Consider the following 20614-nt stretch of genomic DNA (forward strand, 5'->3'; position numbering starts at 1 on the left):
AGGGCCCAAACCAGTAAAGCACAGGGCCCTCTTGTTCTTCTAAGGATTATTAGGGCCAAAGCCACTAAGGCGCAGGGCCTCTTGTTTTCCTAAGGATTATTAGGGCCAAAGCTACTAAGGCGCAGGGGCCTCTTGTTCTTCTAAGGATTATTAGGGCCCAAGCCAGTAAGGCGCAAGGCCCTCTTGTTTTCCTAAGGATTATTAGGGCCCAAGTCAGTAAGGCACAGGGCCCTCTTGTTTTTTTTTTGACTATCTGGGCACTTTTGGGGGCCTTAACGTGCTCAAAAACTCTTGAAAATTGGCACGCACATTGGATAGCCGCAGAGGCTGGGACCCAGGCGTGGCACAGGAGCTCTACAGCGCCCCCTGGAACACAGTCAAAAATCTTGATGTAGTGAAGTGAAGTGACATTCAGCCAAGTATGGTGACCCATACTCGGAATTCGTGCTCTGCATTTAACCCATCCAACGTGCACACACACAGCAGTGAACACACACACACCGTGAACATACACCCGGAGCAGTGGGCAGCTATTTTATGCTGCAGCGCCCGGGGAGCAGTTGGGGGTTCGGTGCCTTGCTCAAGGGCACCTCAGTCGTGGTATTGAGGGTGGAGAGAGCGCTGGACATTCACTCACTGCCGGACCTGAGACTCGAACCCGCAACCTTTGGATCACGAGTCCAACTCTCTAACCATTAGGCCACGACTTCCCCTAAGGATTGACTTCCCCTAAGGATGTATAGCTCACACATACTTGCACGTATTCATATGAAACTCGGTACACATATAGATCTCATTGAGCTGAAAAACTTTCGCCCTCCACCCAACAGGAAGTCGGCTATTTAGGGCTGTTTAAAAAGCTCTGAGGATTTCCAAACGATTGCCACCAAACTCGGTGAACATGATCTCAAGACATTGGGGACGCTAAATTGCTAAGAGATTTTTGATATCTCGAACCGTTTGCCCGGGGCAAGGCGATGAAGTTATGGCGAAAAATGAGAAACAGGAAATGCCTAATAATGTCCACGTACATTGTCTGATTTTGATCAAACTTCACTGGTTCGTTCGTTGTATGATGCTGATCTGATAGATGTGACTTTTATGACTGAAAGTTATAGCGCCACTAACTGGCAGCAGGAAGTGTGTCATTTTTCAAATGCTTTGAATTCAGCATCTTATTTTTACTCTATTTGCTTCAAACTTCATCAGAATATTTTTGTGTGTGTGTATATTGTGTCACTAACCTCTGGAATGAGTGTTTTATCATTACAGATGGGTTAAGTGAAATGGCTTTACAGAAATCTAACGAATTGAATCTAAAGAAAAGATAATGCTGACCATGGGACGAGCTGTAAGTGGATTGGTTATCCAGCTCTGTCTGCTATGGGCAATAATGACTTCTTTTGGCCTTATAATGCTGATTTGAATCACTCTCTGGATTAATATGTTTAAGAGTGTTTATGTAATTTGGATTTGTGAAATTGAAGATTGCCGTCCACAATGGGTTAAAAATCCATGTCTAAATTCAACTGAGGGTCTTAATTTAAACAAGTTAATGCTTTGTAATTTGAATGGTTAAAGGTAAATATTTCAGACTTGATGGCAGAGAAACAGAGACACATAAGCTAAGTCACTAACCAAATTATCCAGAGAAAGAGAGCCCTCACACAAAAAAAGGCTATTGGGAAAACAAAGTAGTAGTGAATCCTGTTTAGGTAATATGGGTTACAGTCAAAAGCTGCTATAAGGCTGTCTGTGTGTGTCCTCAAGGTCTGAGTGACGTATTATTTTGGTTTATGTAGAACAGAGATAAGTTAACAAAAACTTTTGGATCTGCTGGCTAACCAGTTGATGGAGGAATACAGTGATGAGTAGTTATAATGAAATGAAATATAGCAATTAAAATTAATGTTATGAACAACAAAATTGTAATAGGAGTTATGGAGTTCATGAACACCTGTCAAATCAAATCAAATTACATACATGCATGACAATAAGTAAACAATATCCAACAGGGCAAGGCAGAGAGAGGCAAAGGGCAAGGCAAAGGGTAAATCCAGGAAACACGTGCAAGAATCAAAACACTAGAAAAACACACAAGGCAAGACTATGACAACAAAGTGGGTTCCGTATCACAGCTAAAACCAGGAGATTTATAAATGCAGAACAATATTGGAACTAAACAGAAAAACACAGAATGGCTCGGTAAGGCAGCTAACACTAGGGGAGTGATAAACGCAATACAATACTCGGTAGAGAGAAAGAGGAAGTCCATGGTTTAAGTAGGGTGTGGGATAGTTCTCAGGTGTGAGCGTGAATAGTGAAATCAGCTGTATATGTGTCGTCAGTGCAATGGATGATGGTAATTGTAGTTTGTGGGTGAAGTGCAACAGTAGTGTGGTGCAAGAGTCAATGTGATGGAAGAGTGACCTCTGGTGGTGAGTAAACAGAAGTCCACAGACCAGATTCGTGACACAATGTCATTTTGACCAAATGTTGACAAGTTTAGGTTTATGTTCAGTTATTTTAAACAGTACTGTATGTGGGCTATGACGATTGCAAATTAATCTGTGGTGAAGGCAAAACTTAATAAAAGGGATATTAAGTAAATATAAGGAACTAATCTAGGATTCATCTATGGATTGGCAATAATAGTTTTTGTAAAACCAGTCCTATTATCTAGGTTATAGACAATGTCTGTATTCGGTATCTGTGAGGTGACTGAGGGTCTGACCCATGTCAGGAATACAATATTCATTTAGCCTGGCTTCCAGAGAATAATATGTAGTTTTCTTGTTATCAGTTAATTTTCTGATATGACCAAGTTAACCAAAAGCCATTATGGCTCTATAAGACAGGTAAGGGCAGTCGTGGCCTAATGGATAGAGAGTTGGACTTATAACCCAAAGGTCGTGGGTTTGAGTCTCGGGTCCGGCAGGGAATGAATAACCAACACTCTCTACACCCTCAATACCACGACTGAGGTGAGACCCTTGAGCAAGGCACCAAACCCCCAACTGGCTCTCCACTGCTCCGGGTGTATGTTCACTACTGTGTGTACACCTGGATGGGTTAAATGCAGAGCACAAATTCTGAGTATGTGTCACCATACTTGGCCACACACCACTTCCCTTTCCTGTCCCCTAAGACATTCATCTAAGGCCATGAAGGCCACCAATGCACTATGTGCTCTGTAGGATATTCAGTTCCAGTTTCTCCTTAAAAGGAAAAAATATTTAATTATACTTGCAGGGGTTGCAGAGGCTGTAGACTGATGTAGAATTGTTTCAGCCATTGAAGAAGTATAATCATAGGAGTTGAGAAAAATGTGCCATATGTTTTTGGGCTAATTTTGTAGATGTTTTTGTTACAAAATGAGATTGCTATGCTACTAGCTAACAAATCTATTATCAAAATGGAGTAACTACACGGCCATCTCGAAAGTAAGTGTTATAGCCCCCCCTCGATGGTCTATAATGTCCCTGCGTGGATGCATTTGAATGAGACTGTATTGTAGATAGCATGTCATACCAAACAACCGTGCAGATGCTGAAGCGGTACGACCCCACCTCCTCAGACAAAGACTGGGCCTCAGCCTTTATAGCAGGGTCTTTGGTGTTGTCTCTCACCTCAATTAAAGCCTCTCTCACGGCAGCTCCGTGGTACCTCATGGGCTCAACGCTCTTGACCTTGCTCTCCCACCTTGTTTCTGCCCACATCTTTAAGGTGATGCTCACATGGTTATTCAGAATGGACCATCTTTGGGAGGAGGCTGAAAATAATGTGTAAAGCTTTTGCAGTACACCAAAATAGCTCATAGCATCCACAGATCCCTTAGCAGCATCACACACAACTAAATTTAATGTATGCGCCCCACATGGCACAAACAGAGCTCTGGGATTCTTTTCTAAGAGCCTGGCTTGAACTCCCTTATTTTTGCCCTTCATGTTTGCCCCGTTGTCATATGATTGTCCTCTGCAGTTGTCAAAAGGAATTCCCAACTCCTCAAGTCTTGTCAGGATCATGGATGCCAAGTGCTGCCCTGTGGACTCTTCTGCCTTCAAAAATCCCATAAAATTGTCCCTGATATGGGGCTTCTCCATCAGTGACACCACTCTAATGACCACTGACAACTGTTCTATGTGGCTTATATCTGGAGTGCAGTCCAGAATTATTGAAAAAAACTTTGCCTGCTTGATGTCATCCACTATCAGATATGATTTTGCTGCTTAACAAATCAATCAGCTCATTCTGCACATGATGCCCTAGGTAGCTGTTGTGACTTGCTGTTCCTCTTTCGACACGGTTAAGGTGATCTTTCATAATGGGATCAAACTTGGCCATAAGTTCGACCTCTTTGAGAAAATTCCCATTTGATGGTGTGAACAGTGTTTCTGTGTGTCCCCTTAGAGCCAAATTTTGAACCGCCAGTGACTGTACAATAGTAGTGAGACGTGTCAGCACTGCTCTCCATCTCACCCTCTCAGCCTCAAGTAGTGCCTCCTCCTGCTTATCAATAGTTTGTCCACTTCTTAACCTCACTGCCAGTTCCTTCCATGCTTTCATGCAATTGAGATGTTCTGGACTGTTTTCATGTGATGTGAGGTGAGTGCTCGCATGTTTCCAATTTGCCATTCCTGAAATTGTTAAATGAATGTTCCTCTTGGAAAACAATTTGCAGCAGAAGCAAAAGAGGCTGTTGTTCTTCATGGAATATATCAGCCAACTTCTTGCCATCTTTTCACCACTAACTAATGTCTTTTTAAAATATTGGTGATGGCAACTTCGTCCATCACTCTCATTCCTCTGGAAAACAAAGTCAGTTTGCAACCTACTTGGTCCTCTGCGAACCAGCTCAGTCCGAATCCTGTCAGTCAGAGGTGAGGGCCAGTTAGCAGAGTCAGTTGACAGAGGCTCATCCTCAGCAGTGGGGCTGAGTGGGGGTTCAGCTCCAGGCATTTCTATAAGACAACATAGTGGCACATTACTCAAAAAACATAGCAGTGGAACATAACACATAGGCATATTCAGAAATGATCAAAAATGTTAAAATTCCATTAAATTGTAGTTGTCTTGTAGCCTAGGCATACCCCCTTCACACACACACACACACACACACACACACAGAGAGAGAGAGAGAGAGAGAGAGAGAGAGAGAGACAGAGAGAGAGAGATAGAGAGAGAGAGAGAGTGAGAGAGAGAGATTTTGATTTTTACAAACTCTTTATTAACAATTATTTTAACAATTAACACAAAACTTTATAACACTATCTCAACTCATTAATAAAAAACAACTCATCATTAAGTACATAGCACAACCCAACATCACAGCACCATTCAATCTTAAAAACATCAATTGCATTCATCAATTTATAATAATTAAAATCAACAACAACTCTTGATTTAATCATATTTTTAAAAACTGACACAATATGCTTTCCATTTCTCTGTTCGATTTCATTTTTCCTGGAAATATAAATTGCTAATTTAGCTTGACCAACAACAAAATTCATCAATTGACATTTATATTTCTGTAGTCTAGTATATTTGACACCAAATATAAAACATTGTTTTGTGAAAAAAACTCCAAATAATGAAAATAAAAAAGTTAAAAGGTCAAAAAGTGGAGAAAGTCGTTTACAATCAATAAAACAATGAAATATTGTTTCTCTCTCTAAACAAAAAGGACACTTATCATTTATATTGGGATTCATTTTACACACAAAAGCATTAACAGCTATGGCACCGTGTAATATCCTCCACTGCAAGTCCCCTACCCTTTTAGTCAATGGTGGTTTGTATAATATTCTCCATTCTGGTTTCACTCCCTCTGCCACTTCCAATTTATCTCTCCATACTGTATCTACTTTATCTTTCAATATATGTTTATTAAGTATTTTCACAATGCATCTATATATCACCTTTCCTTTAACATCACAAAAATCAACATTCTCATTTTCAGTCAAACATAATAGAGGATTATTAGACCTGAAATTCTCAAGGTCAGGTACAATTCTGACTTCAGGAAAACAATCCTTAACATCGGGGAAAAAAAGACCCCGTATATAGTTCTCAAGCAAATGTTTTTCTTTTACATTCAACATTCCATTCAGTTTATTCAGAAATTTTTTAACAAACCTTACTGATCTTATCCCCATGTATGCAGCAACATTTTCAGCATCATTTAGTCCAAATCCTGCTTTGTCAACAATATCTCTCAGTTGTAACATTTTCTTAGACACAAGTAAATCTTTTAGGCCTGGGGTATCATCTCCCGACACATCAAGACGACTCCCAAAAATCACTGGCTCCTCAAGCAACCAAAAAAGGGATGTAGCCGACTCTGTCCATTGATGTTTAAAAAGCCTCCACACTTTAAAAAGGCTTTTATAAAAAGATGGCAGTCCATTCAAATCTAAAAAAGCATAATCCATTAAAAAAAGTGCAGCATGAAGTCCCAATCTGTTCACTTCACGTAAAATGCTTTGTGCCAAAGGCCTCCACACTAGACCTTGAGGTCCAAACAATAGTCTCTGAATGAACTGCAATCGATAGGTTGCTCCTCTGCTCACAAGATTAACTACGCCTTGACCTCCTTCATCTCTTGGCAGAAAAAGAACACTTTGAGGGGTCCAATGCAAGTTGTCCCAGAAAAAATTCACCAACTCTCCTTGAAGCTTTGGTAAAAGTCCAACAGGTGGATCAACACAAGCAAGCTTATGCCATATAGAGGATCCCACCAGATTATTAATTATAAGTGTACGTCCTCTATAGGATAATTGAGGTAGTAACCACTTCCATTTTTGCAACCGTCCTTTAATCTTTTCAAACATACCATCCCAATTCTTTTGAACAGAGTCATCATCACCTAAAAAAATTCCAAGGTATTTTAAACCACCTCTCTTCCAGATCAAACCCCCAGGTAATTTGGGGGGATTCCCACTCCAATCACCCAAAAGTAGGGCATCACTCTTTCCCCAGTTGACTTGTGCAGAAGAAATGTTTTTAAAATCATTAACAATAAATTCCATTTTCTTAACATCATCAAGACTTGAAATAAAAACAATAACATCATCAGCATAGGCAGAAAGGTGCAAAGAAACATTACAGTGAGGTATAGAAAAACCATTCAACTCAGACCTTAATTTATGAAGTAAAGGCTCAATGGCCAGGGTGTACAGCATTCCTGACATAGCACACCCCTGTCGGACTCCCCTTCGTACTTCAAAAGTAGCACTCAAACCACCATTGACTTTGAGTACACTCTGAATGTTACTGTACATAACTTCAATCATTTTTATAAAAACTGGATTAAAACCAAAAACCTCTAAAACTTGTCTCAAATATGCATGTTCTACACGGTCAAAAGCTTTTTCTTGGTCCAAAGAAATTAAACCACAATCAATACCTAATATTTTTGCAACTTCCAAAACATCTCTAACCAAAAAGATATTATCAAATATTAATCTATTCGGTACACAATAATTTTGGTCAGGATGTATTATTTGACTCATTACTTTGCTTAACCTTGTGGCTAGAGCTTTTGATAATATTTTATAATCAGCACACAAGAGAGAAACTGGCCTCCAATTACTTATTTTTTGAAGATCTCCCTTCTTTGGTAACAAAGCGATAACAGCTCTTCTGCAGCTTAATGGCAGCAAGCCATTATTTAGACTATCATTAAGAACCAAAAAGAGATCTTCACCAATCACTGGCCATAAAATCTTATAAAAATCTACAGGAATTCCATCAATACCAGGACTCTTCCCATTTTCCATACTCATCATAGCTGTATACAATTCATTTTGTGACAAAGGATGTTCAAGCATAGTGTTAGATTCTTCATCAATCTTTGGAAGATCCTTAAAAAAACTAAAGTCCTCAATTTCTCCTTGAAGCACTTCACATTTATATAGTTCTGAATAAAAATTAACAGCATGTTTACGTATTTCACTTGACTCAGTAAGTAACTTTCCTGTATTAGATCGTAACGAGTGAATAATGCGACTTTGACCATTCTTTCTTTCTAAATTGAAAAAAAACTTAGAAGGTGCATCCATCTGTGTAATACTTTGAAAACGTGAACGAATTAATGCACCTTGTGCTTTCACACCTAATAAATCTGCAAGTAAATCTTTTTTAGATTTGGAAGTTTCAAAATCATCACTATCCCCTGTAACAGCTGTTGTATTAAAGTTATTTACTATTTCGTTTTCTAACTCTTTCATTGACTGAATCATTGCTTTAGTAACATTAAAAGTGTACTCTTGACATGATTGCTTAATCTGAACTTTACCACAATCCCACCACTGCTGTAATGAACTATAAAACTGTTTTTGTTCTTTAAAATTTCCCCAAAACGCAGAAAAAACATCAAGAAAATTCTCATCATTTAAAAGTGATGTATTGAAGTGCCAATAAGCACTCTTTAACTTCACAGAATTAACAAAAATGTTGCAAATGACTGAACAGTGGTCTGAAAAACCAACTGGGATTATTTTGCAATCTTTAACAAAATTAACTTGAAAATTAAACACATAAAACCTATCAAGTCGTGCCATTGAAATTAGGTTGTCTCTGCTATGTGCCCAAGTATATTGTCTATTCTTATTATGTATGTTCCTCCACACATCACATAAATCAAACATTCTTATTAACTGTGTGAGTGCTTTTTGTGAGGCAATATGCGGCTCCAAGTGATTTCTGTCCAATTTTTCATTTACTGTGCAATTAAAATCTCCACCTAAGAATAGTAATTCTTCTGAACTTACATCTTTAATGACAGCACTAAATGTATCAAAAAACACAACCCTTTCAGCCCCCTTCGTAGGAGCATAAATATTTAAAAAAGTCATTATAACACCCTCAAATTTTGCTTTCACTTTTAAAAAGCGCCCTTTAACTATTTCCTCTACTTCACAATAAATTGGTGATAATTGTCTTGAGAACAAAACAGCTACGCCTCCACTATTGGAGGACAAGTGACTCATAAAAACTTGACCATCCCAATCCTTTTTCCAGTCTATCTCATTAACTAAATCACCATGTGTTTCTTGAACGAAGGTAACATCAAGACGCTTTAATTTGATAAACTCAAACAAACACATTCTCTTCTGACTGTCTCTAGCACCATTCAGATTGAGAGTTCCAATTTTAAAATCTCTCATAATTAATGGTGTTTTAAAAAAAAATGAAACAGTCAACAAAACTAAGATCAAAAAGGAATTACACCATATCTTGTTTTCCATCTTTAAGGATTTGCTTTTTGATTTTACTCAGACGGTATACTTCCTTATCAGCAAATGCACCTTCTTTCATCAAGATCTTTACATCATTAATGAAAATAGAACAGTCGGGAAAATAGTCCTCAACCTGAACTCCTGGCAGCCCCTTTGTATCTCTCAAAAACTTACTAATTTCTTCAGCTTTATGAACTGTTGGCTGATTTTCACATTCATTTTCATTTTGTGATGAAAGATATGAACAGCCAGAAGCATTAGAATCCGTCGAGTCACCATCATTGTCTGATACTGTACTTTCAGTCTCATTTTTGTCTTTTTTAATTTGTTTGGTCACCTTACTTTGACAAACTTTTTTCCTTTTAGTGGGGACTTTGAAGATCGACTCAGTTTCCATCTCCAATTCAACACCAACCTCACAGACAGTTTTTTCAGATATATTATCTGTAACTACAGTGGTGTTTCCTTTTATGCCAGTCATCTCAGATCTCATTGAATCAGCTACAGCAGAAGTACCTGCAACCACCTCGGCCATAGTGAGGTTTTTTGATTTCACAACTGGCAAGTCAGCGACTGATTCATCAGCAATAGATGCTGCAACAACATCTGTGACGGACACAACCTCAGAAACATTACTCTGAGAGTTTGTCTGAGCAGCATCAATTCCATCCATTTTGTTAGGACAGGCACGTATCAGATGACCAATTTTATTGCAGCCGAAGCACTTCATTATGCTCTCAGATGTTGCATAGATTGTGTAGTTGAAACCCTCAACTTTAACATTAAAAGACAAATTCAATTCATCAGTGTTGTTTTTCAAGATCATGTAAACTTGTCTCCGAAAAGACACTACATGCTTCAACAGAGGTGATTTACAGCCAAAAGCTATTTTCCTAATAGGTGATACTAGCTTACCGAATGAAGACAACTCTTTAGCAATACATTCATCAGAAACAAAAGGAGGGACATTCGATATCACAATCTTTCTAGACGGACTGCTAAGAGGAAGTACAGGTGTAAGTTCATTGTTAATTACAATTCCCTTTTGAACAACCTCATTCGCTTTTTCGATCAAATTCAGAAACAGAACAATCGCATTGTTCATCCTAGACGCAGAGACTATGGAATCACAACCCACCACGCCACCAACTGCCAAAACACATTCCTCCACACTAACCCTACACATAACTTTAATTCCATGGCGTCGAGTTAAACAATCACAGTTCACTGCACCTGAAGTGGCCATGCTTCCCGGCAAACAATTATGCCGGGAGCGGACTCCCACAACCTTCTTTAACAACGAGATTTACTCTTTAACAACAAGTAACCACACACAACAAAACAAAACAAACAAACACAAAAAAGTTTGGAAGAAATCACACTCAGACTCACCGCACGCTCCTCACACTCGCTCAACAAACGCTCACGCATGCGCAGAGAGAGAGAGAGAGAGAGAGAGATGCAAAAACCCACCTGCAGGCTTATGCTGGGTAGAAGTAGAGGCAAAGATGTCTTCATCCTCAATATTAGATGTTTGTGGAGACATATGACTTGCTGAGGACACAGATGGTAGCTCATCCTGAAGAGCAGAGTCCTGTGTAGTGGGGGAGGTAGGTGGCTCATCCTGACAAGTGGCAGAGGATGCTCCAAAATATTTTAGAAGTGCCCCTAAAACAGGACGCAGTTGAAATTGACATCAAAAGACTGTTGGCTACAATATTACTCTTAAAAATTGCAAATTTAAATAAACATGCCCTAACATGTATACAATATAATCTAATCTAAGGGCGGAACAATTAGCTCCTTGGTTAATTTACTGCCTCAAATTATATGCTTTGTCACGTAACAGAGTTATAGCAAATGGAAAATGTTTGTCTTTTACACTATCTACACATATGTAAATTACACTGGCTATTTACAGTAGCCAACACAAACAATGGAAATAAATAATAACTGTACTTGCAACAGTTTTGTTGCAAAGCATAATTTTGTGGTTAAATTTAATTAGACCTCGTGTTGTATACACTGCTGAAAAAACAATAGAACCCTGCCCAAAAATAACAGAAAATGTAATGGATTTAATGGTTATAATGGGAATTGTATTGGTTTTAATGGTAAGTATAAAGGTCTCTGCACACTGAGTCCGAAATTTTCGCATGCGTTTTTTCGCATTCGCAATCTTAAAAATTCGTCACGCACAGAGACCTTGCACACTGAGTCCGATGCGTTTTAATTAATCCGTTGCGAAAAAATTCGCAAAACTATACAAAATGTCTTTAAGTAGTGAGGATGATTTTGTTGTCCTCTCTCTTTTTAAAAAAAGAAAAAGAAAATATTGGGTCCATCCAATCCTTAGATTGCGCAGAGAGGAAGGAGAGTTCCACCTCCTTATCAAAGAGCTGCGGGATTATCCCGAGAGATTCAAAGTTTATTTCAGGATGTCAGTGCCTCAGTTTGATACTTTGCTAGCTATACTGAATCCACATAATAAAAAGAAGACCACCAATTTCCGTGAACCAATTTATCCTGAACAGAGACTGTCTGAGGTATGGACACACACACACACACCAAACTGCGGCATCGGAAAGGTGCGCGCCAGGCATAAAAAAATAGGCTACAGCAGTTCTTTATATTCTGTATTCCGCAATTTGTTTGTCATAAAGTGCTCTGTGCTGCAAGACGAAGTGTATTCATTTGTCGGACACTATTTTGGATTTCGCTTGTACGGTGGCTCTGAATGGTCAAAACACCTTCTCAAAGCATCTCAAAATGCTTTATACGGATGCGAAAAACGCAAAAAATCGAACCCGATCCGAATTTTTTTTTGACGGACGAAAATTTCGGAGGCAGTGTGCAAACGTGATTGACAAAACGTGAGGTCGTATTTATTTTTCAACGTGCGAAAATTTCGGACGAAAAATTCGGACTCAGTGTGCAATGGCCTTAACAGTGTCTGCTGGTATATGATGGATTCTATTGGTGGGTGGGATGGTAAATCCTATTGGAAAAGTGCCCAAAACACACTACAATAAGGAATTTTGTAATAGTTGCACTGCAAAAAAGTTAATGGTTCACAATGGTATTTAATAGAAACCATTAGAATTTCTGTGATGGTTTGTATATTAGGCTTTTACTGTGTTTTTTTTTTTTTTTTAGCAAGGTAAGCATAGCATGCATCATAAGCAAGAAGGCTAACAAACCTAAGAGTTAACGTTATACCACTAATTAACACAATGACATGAATACCTTAATCATACAGAGAGAATATTGTTGCATACCTTTATCTTTTGCCCGTTTCTCCTCATCTTCTTTTCTTTTTTTCCTAAATTGGGCACCTGACAGCTTTGGCCTTTTTCTCTCCATCGCTGTGTTTACTAAGTAATCGGCAATCAACAGATTTCCCATCCCCCAACGCTGTCACTCACGACCAGAAGTCAAGACTAAACCAATTCACCTCCACATCATAATCGTTTTTTATTACCTATTTTTATTAGCCATTTCACACAATTAAATAAATAAAAAAAAATGTGCAAATTATTGATCTGTGTTTCAAATATTTTTAATGAAATGTGCGTTATTTGTAAGAAAGTCAGGTGTCACTGACATAGTTTTGCCCCCCTCCTTGTCCGCTTCATTTGGGAGAGGTGAACTGTACTCTGCCAAGCCTGACGCCCCTCATCCCCTCCCCTCTCCGCTCGAATTTGTGGAAGAAGCCTGGAACGATTTTGTTGCAGCGTCAGAGGACGTGATTATGAGAGTAATAAAATGTGTGTTGTACGCTTTTGGAGGATTTGTAGGACTGCTTGTCTTAAGCTTACTTGTGGATGTTGGTCCGCTGTTGTCTGTGCTTTGTTTTTAAATCTGCCTGCAGGACTGTGAATCCAATGGAGGAGGAGATGCGAATACTGAAGCTGACAAACATCCTGCAACAACTGACGAAGGATGACGTCAACGCCCTGTTGTGAGTGGAAGTCCATATGTGGAAATTGTCTAAGTTTATCTAGGTTTTAGAACCAATCAGAATATTGCTGACATATGCATTGCTGACATTAGCAACCTCTGTCAGGGTATAATTGTTGAGGATTTTGAATTGCAAGCAGAGCGGCCTACAAACTCCATCGCGAGTGTTGAAGCTGACTTCTGCTGATGAAACTGCAAACTATTTTCTTCAGTAAATTTTTATTTAATTAATCACATCTCTGACTCATGGTCTTTGTTCATCATACCTGGTCCATGGGTTTTAACTGTAAATCCAGTCAAATGTGTGGGTTACATACATAATATGGAGTTGCTCATAAGTCTTTTAAGATGATTTTAGGTGCATCTACACAGTTTCTGTGCCATTCTGTGGACGTGAGAATGTGTTCTGAGGAATACAGGTGTAGCATCTGCGTAAGCTCATTGATGGTTAATTAGACTTGGTTTTAAGAGACTCTTTTAGCCTATTGACATCTGCATATAAATTACTGACCTGGCCTCACCATTTACATTTATATGGGTGCTAAATTGCCAATGGTTTTTCCCCACTCTCTGGTCTCCCTATCAAACTTCAAACACATTCCGAAGAGGAGTGAATGACACCCCCCCCACCGCGGGCCAGACACCAACGGCCTGAGTAGACCAGTGGTCTCCACAATTTCAAATACACATCACACACACACACACACACATAAAGACATTTGCTTTATTTAGGCCATAATTAAGCAGTTATAAATGTATCTGGTATATGCATGTGTTGTATGTATATTCCCCCATTATATTAACCTAGTTACAACCGTTTACTTGTATTAATTAGACTCTAAATTAGACTCTGTATTCAAGTGTATGAGTGTATCTCTGCTGTAATATGTTCTATAGGTTACTTTCTTGGTATCAAAATTATCTTCTTTTTATTCCTCGAACAATTATGTACACTATGTGATAGTGAAATGCATCATACAATTTTTACTATGCTTTGCCGTAAAACTGCACTAACTCTCCAGACTGGCAATAAAAATGCAAATGGTCAATAAACGGACACAAAGAAAGTCTCTCCCACTAAAAATTCATGCCTGTGATTGGCCACTCCACCCAAAAAGTGGGTGCGGCTACAAACTATCAAAAGTTCCGAACTCAGACTAATCGGTGCTCAAAAAACGGGATGGACACGCTCCAAACTCTCTTCTTGAGTTTAACCTTCTGGCAGTTTTAGCTTCAAGTAACTTTATGGACTTGCTGTGGACCTTCCTATCTTCAGAAGAACCAGAGGAAAATCTTCAGCTCACTCCTAAAGAAATCATCAAGAACCTCTTGCCTACCGCATCAAGACTCTTATTGCAGCCACAAAACCAAAGCAAGTAACCGTTTACAACTGTTTAGATGCGTGTTTAAGTTTGAACCCCTTTTTAAGGTGAATTGTGATTCTCTGATGATTGTCATTTGAGTTCAAGTTCAAGTGTATTTGTATAGCGCTTTTTACGATACAAATTGTTGCAACGCAGCTCTACAGGAAATTAAGTTTCCACAATATATTTATATATTGCAGAACATTAATATACTTATGGCAAAATTTGGTAATTCTGTATGTTGTCTGAGCGTTGGCATCCTCTGAGGTCCTCTGAGGGGTTGGCATCATCTTTTCTCTGGTGTTCGGTCATCTCAGATCATTTAAGGGTTGGATCCAGACTGAAGCTTCTGTAATTCCTAGTTACCATGGGATGTTAATCCCGTGGCAGAAACAGAGAAACAAATAGAGACATAATTAGCGTAGCTGCTGTTCCATCTAAGCAAAAATGATTTGTTCAACCCAAGCTAAAGAATAATAATAATGTACATTTGATCAGATATAACTGCAGTAAAAGATTATAAGATGCATTATGTGAATGCTTGGCTAAAGAGATGTGTCTTTAATATAGATTTAAACAGAGAAAGTATATCTGAACACCGAACGTTATCAGGAAGGCTATTCCAGAGTTTGGGAGCCAAATGTGAAAAAGCTCCTTTAGTGGACTTTGCCATCATAGGTATTACCAAAAGTCCAGAGTTTTGCGACCTTAGGGAGCAGGTTGGATTGTAGTGTGGTAGAAGACAAGTTAGGTACGCAGGAGCTAAACCATTTAGGGACTTATAGGCAAGTAATAATATTTAGTAAATGATACGGAACTTAATAGGTAGCCAGTGCAGAGACTGTAAAATTGGGGTAATATGATCATATTTTCTTGACCTGGTAAGAACTCTAGCCGCTGCATTTTGTACTATCTGTAGCTTGTTTATTGAAGATGCAGGACAACTGTCACGAATTCAGCCTCTGTGGCTCCCTCCGCTCACCACCAGAGGGCACGTCACCTGAGTACTAATCATCACTGGACTTAATTTCCCACATGCCCCGTATCTGTGGCTGATTTCACTCACAAGTGTTTCCCATTGACTCTCAACTACTTAAACTGTTCTCCCAGCTTCCTCATTGTGAAGTCTTGTCTTGCCATGCAAACATTTCCGAGCGTTTATTCTGTGTGTGATTCCCCGTGTATGACCTGGACGGTTTACTGGACTCTGATTCTCTGCCACCTGCCTATTCTGATTCAATCTGCCTTGTCATTTGATTATCCTGCGTGTTTGCCGCCTGCCCTGATCTCTAGCCTGAACTCTGACTTTGATTCTACCTTATCTACGTTGTGTTTGAAGCCCGTGATTGAACTCTGCCTGTTTGACTTGCATTCTGTTTTAATAAAGCTGCACATGGATCCTAACGTCACCGACTCCCCGTTACAACAACCACCTAGCAGTGCATTACAATAGTCCAGTCTAGAGGTCATGAATGCATGAACTAGCTTTTCTGCATCAGAAACAGGTAGCATGTTTCGAAGCTTGGCAATGTTTCTAAGATGGAAGAATGCTGTTTTTGTAACATGGGAAATATGATTTTCAAAGGACAAGTTGCTGTCTAATACAACACTCAGATTTTTTACTTTAGAGGACGTAACAGTACATCTGTCTAGTTGCAAATTGTAATCCAAGAGATTTTGTGTACTGTTTTTTGGTCCAAGTATATATAATAATATATATAATATCTCTGTCATATCTGAAATTAATAGGAGGAAATTATTGGTCATCCAATCTTTTACATTTTTTACACAATCCATTAGCTTAGATAGTTTAGAAGTTTCATCTGGTCTTGTTGAGATATATAGATATGAGATATATATGTATGAGATATATACAATGAAAACTAATCCTGTATTTTCTAATAATATTACCAAGGGGCAACATGTATATTAAAAATAGCAGAGGACCTAGGACAGATCCTTGTGGTAATCCATACTTTACTGGTGATAATTGAGATGACTCCCCATTTAAATTAACAAAGTAGTAGCGATCGGACAGGTAGGATCTAAACCATCTTAAAGCCTGCCCTTGAATACCAGTATAGTTTTGTAATCGATCTATGAGTATGTCATGGTCTATAGTGTCGAACGCAGCACTAAGATCAAGTAATACTAGCAATGAGATGCAGCCTTGGTCTGAAGCAAGAAGCAAGTCATTTGTAATTTTAACAAGTGCAGTTTCTGTACTATGGTGAGGTCTGAAACCTGACTGAAATTCTTCATAGAGATTATTTTTTTGCAAGAAGGAGCACAATTGAGCAGACACAACTTTTTCTAAAATTTTAGACATAAACGGGTCTGTAATTTGCCAGTTCATTAGAATCTAGTTGTGGTTTCTTAATAAGAGGCTTAATAACCGCCAGCTTGAATGGTTTTGGGACGTGACCTAAAGATAACGATGAGTTAATAATATTGAGAAGCGGTTCTTCTGCTACAGGTAACAACTCTGTCAGTAGTTTAGTGGGTACAGGATTTAATAAACATGTTGTTGGTTTAGATGCACTGATAAGTTTATTAGCTCTTCTTGTCCTATAGTTGTAAAGCACTGCAGTTTTTCTTTGGGTGCGATGAATGAAGCTGAAATACTAGACGCAGTAGAATATACATTTGTTATTGTATTTCTGATGTTATCTATTTTATCAGTAAAGCAATTCATAAAGTCATTACTATTAAACTGTGAGGGAATGTTTAGATTGGGTGGCGTCTGTTTATTTGTTAATCTAGCCACTGTGCTAAATAAGAACCTTGGATTGTTTTGGTTATTATCTATGAGTTTGCGGATATGCTCTGCCCTGGCAGCTTTTAGAGCCTGTCTATAGCTAGACATACTGTTTTTCCACGCAATTCTAAAAACTTCCAAGTTAGTTTTTCTTCATTTGCGCTCGAGTTTCTTTCTTGAGAGAATGGGTATAACTGTTGTACCATGGCGCAGTAAGTTTTTCTCTAACCTTTTTCAATTTGAGGGGGGCAACAGCTTCTAATGTATTAGAGAAGATAGTGCCCATGTTGCTAGTCATTTCGTCTAGTTCATGTGTATTTATGGGTATACAGAGCAATTGAGATAAATCAGGCAGGTTATTTGTGAATCTGTCTTTGGTGGCTGGAACAATAGTTCTGCCCGGACGATAACACGGAGCCATATAATTAATATCAGTAATACGCAGCATGCATGATACAAGGAAATGATCAGTAAAGTCATCACTTTGAGGTATATCTATATCGGTAAGATCAATTCCATGCGATATAATTAAATCTAGCGTATGATTAAAACGATGAGTGGGCCGGTGACGTTTTGCTTGACTCCAAAAGAGTTTTGTCACGGTACGCCGTGAAAAGCACCGTGGAAAGATGAGGTCAGGGTCCAAGTGCAGGTAAGGTGCTTTTAATAACAAACAAAAAGGCCAACACGGCACAAAAAACTAAACAGAAAAGAAATGGGATACATCAAACGGCAAATACCATTAACACAATGTATGTATCCCCTGAGTTCAACCACAAGTATGACAAATACAATTAATCCAACCAGACAGAGTAGTAGGAGTGTGGTGCATACATAGTCCATGGCAATGGGGAACAGCTGCGGGTTAATAGTGTACAGGTGTGTGTGTGGTAAGGCAGGTGTATGTGATGTGGCAGGTGTATGTTATTACGTGAGGTGAGTCCGGGAGGAAGGGAGATGGTGACCTCTGGTGGCGACAGGGAGAAGCGCAGGGCCCGGACTCGTGACATGACCCCTCCCTTAAGGAACGGCTTCCAGACGTTCCACCAAACCCCCCAAAAGTCCTCCAGGGGGAGGGATGGTGGGCCAGGCCCGTGTAGCGGAGGGGAACCTGGGGCCTGAGGCAGCGCCGGCGGGATGGAGACCCAGGGCAGAACCAGCGGCCACCACAGCGGTGTGTGTGGAGCTGCCACCCTGGAGCGGGCAATGGTGGGCTCCACCGCTTCGGGGGGCACATCAGCGGACACCGCTGTCTCGGGAGCCTCGTGAGCGAACACCGCTCTCTCGGGGGCTTCGTGAGCAAACACCGCTCTCTCGGGGGGAACGTGGGCGGGCACCGCTGTCTCGGGAGTCTCGTGAGCGAACACCGCTCTCTCGGGGGCTTCGTGAGCGAACACCGCTGTCTCGGGAGCTTCGTGAGCGAACACCGCTCTCTCGGGAGGAACGTGGGCAGGCACCATCGCCTCGGGAGCCTTGTGAGCGAACACCACTCTCTCGGGGGCTTCGTGAGCGAACACCGCTCTCTCGGGAGGAACGTGGGCAGGCACCATCGCCTCGGGAGCCTTGTGAGCGAACACCACTCTCTCGGGGGCTTCGTGAGCGAACACCACTGTCTCGGGAGCTTCGTGAGCGAACCCCGCTGTCTCGGGAGGAACGTGAGCGAGCACAGCTCTCTCGGTGGCTTCGTGAGCGAACACCGCTTTCTCGGGAGCCTCGTGAGCAAACACCGCTCTCTCGGGGGCTTCGTGAGGGAGCACAGCTGTCTCGGGAGGAACGTGAACGAGCACAGCTGTCTCGGGAGCGAACACCGCTCTCTCGGGGGCTTCGTGAGGGAGCACAGCTGTCTCGGGAGGAACGTGAGCGAGCACAGCTGTCTCGGGAGGAACGTTAGCGAGCACAGCTGTCTCGGGAGCGAACACTGCTCTCTCGGGGGCTTCGTGAGGGAGCACAGCTGTCTCGGGAGGAACGTGAGCGGGCACCATCGCCTTGGGAGCTTCGTGAGCGAACACCGCTCTCTCGGGGGCTTCGTGAGCGAGCAACGCTGTCTCGGGAGGAACGTGAGCGAGCACAGCTGTCTCGGGAGCCTTGTGAGCGAACACCGCTGTCTCGGGAGCTTCGTGAGGGAGCACAGCTGTCTCGGGAGTAACGTGAGCGAGCACAGCTGTCTCGGGAGGAATGTGAGCAGCCAACGCCGCTCGCACCGACATCAGCGAGGGTTCCCGCACGCTGCGCATCAGCCCAGGATGCTCCGGAAGCGGGTGCGAGGCACTGGGCACGGCCGCCGACACCTCCAGCGACTCCCCGGGGTCCCAGTATGGTACCAGGGACTTGAAGGGCTCAGCCAGGCCTCCCCAGAAGAAGACCATGAGGCAGGTCTTCTCCGTCGCCGACTGATGAGCTCCTTTAATGAAGTCCCTGGCATAATCCTCCATGCTCCGGTCTCCCTGGCGGATGTGGAGCAACCTCCCTGCTGGACCCATGTCTGCTGGTTGGATTCTGTCACGGGACGCTAAGAGGAGCGCCGCGAAAAGACGAGGTCAGGGTCCAAGTGCAGGTAAGGTGCTTTTAATAACAAACAAAAAGGCCAACACGGCACAAAAAACTAAACAGAAAAGAAATGGGATACATCAAACGGCAAATACCATTAACACAATGTATGTATCCCCTGAGTTCAACCACAAGTATGACAAATACAATTAATTCAACCAGACAGAGTAGTAGGAGTGTGGTGCATACATAGTCCATGGCAATGGGGAACAGCTGCGGGTTAATAGTGTACAGGTGTGTGTGGTAAGGCAGGTGCATGTGATGTGGCAGGTGTATGTTATTACGTGAGGTGAGTCCGGGAGGAAGGGAGATGGTGACCTCTGGTGGCGACAGGGAGAAGCGCAGGGCCCGGACTCGTGACAAGTTTATTAGGTCAGTAAACGCAAGTCCTAACATACCATTTGTATTATCAACGTGAATGTTAAAATCTCAGACAATTAACACTTTATCAACATTAACCAATAGATCTGAGAGGAAATCTGCAAATTCTTTTAGGAAATCTGTATATGACCCTGTCAGTCTATACACAGTAGCCAGAGCAAGAGATAGGAGAGATTTCTTTTGCATATCTAACAGTGTAACATTAAGCAGAAGTATTTCCAATGCATTAAACCTCCTGTATCCTGTTTTCTGAGTAACATTGAGAATATCACTATATATTGTTGCAACACCGCCGCCACGACCAGTCTGACGGGGCTCATGTTTATAACAGTAGCTTGGTGGAGTAGACTCATTTAGACCAA

The 20614-nt window shown here is 40.9% G+C and overlaps 1 protein-coding gene across 1 annotated transcript in view; it reads right to left on the reverse strand.

Annotated features, from left to right (window-relative positions):
* Positions 1–13913: 13913 nt before the first annotated feature.
* LOC306852500 (transforming growth factor beta-1-induced transcript 1 protein-like) overlaps positions 13914–20614 on the reverse strand; it is a 122462-nt gene continuing 115761 nt past the window's right edge. Inside the window, exon 12 of the transcript XR_013782617.1 lies at positions 13914–14924. The gene's annotated coding sequence lies outside the window, so the exon portion shown is untranslated. The remainder of the gene's footprint in view (positions 14925–20614) is intronic.

This window comes from Barbus barbus, assembly GCF_936440315.1.
Source record: "Barbus barbus genome assembly, chromosome: 32".
NCBI lineage: Eukaryota > Metazoa > Chordata > Actinopteri > Cypriniformes > Cyprinidae > Barbus > Barbus barbus.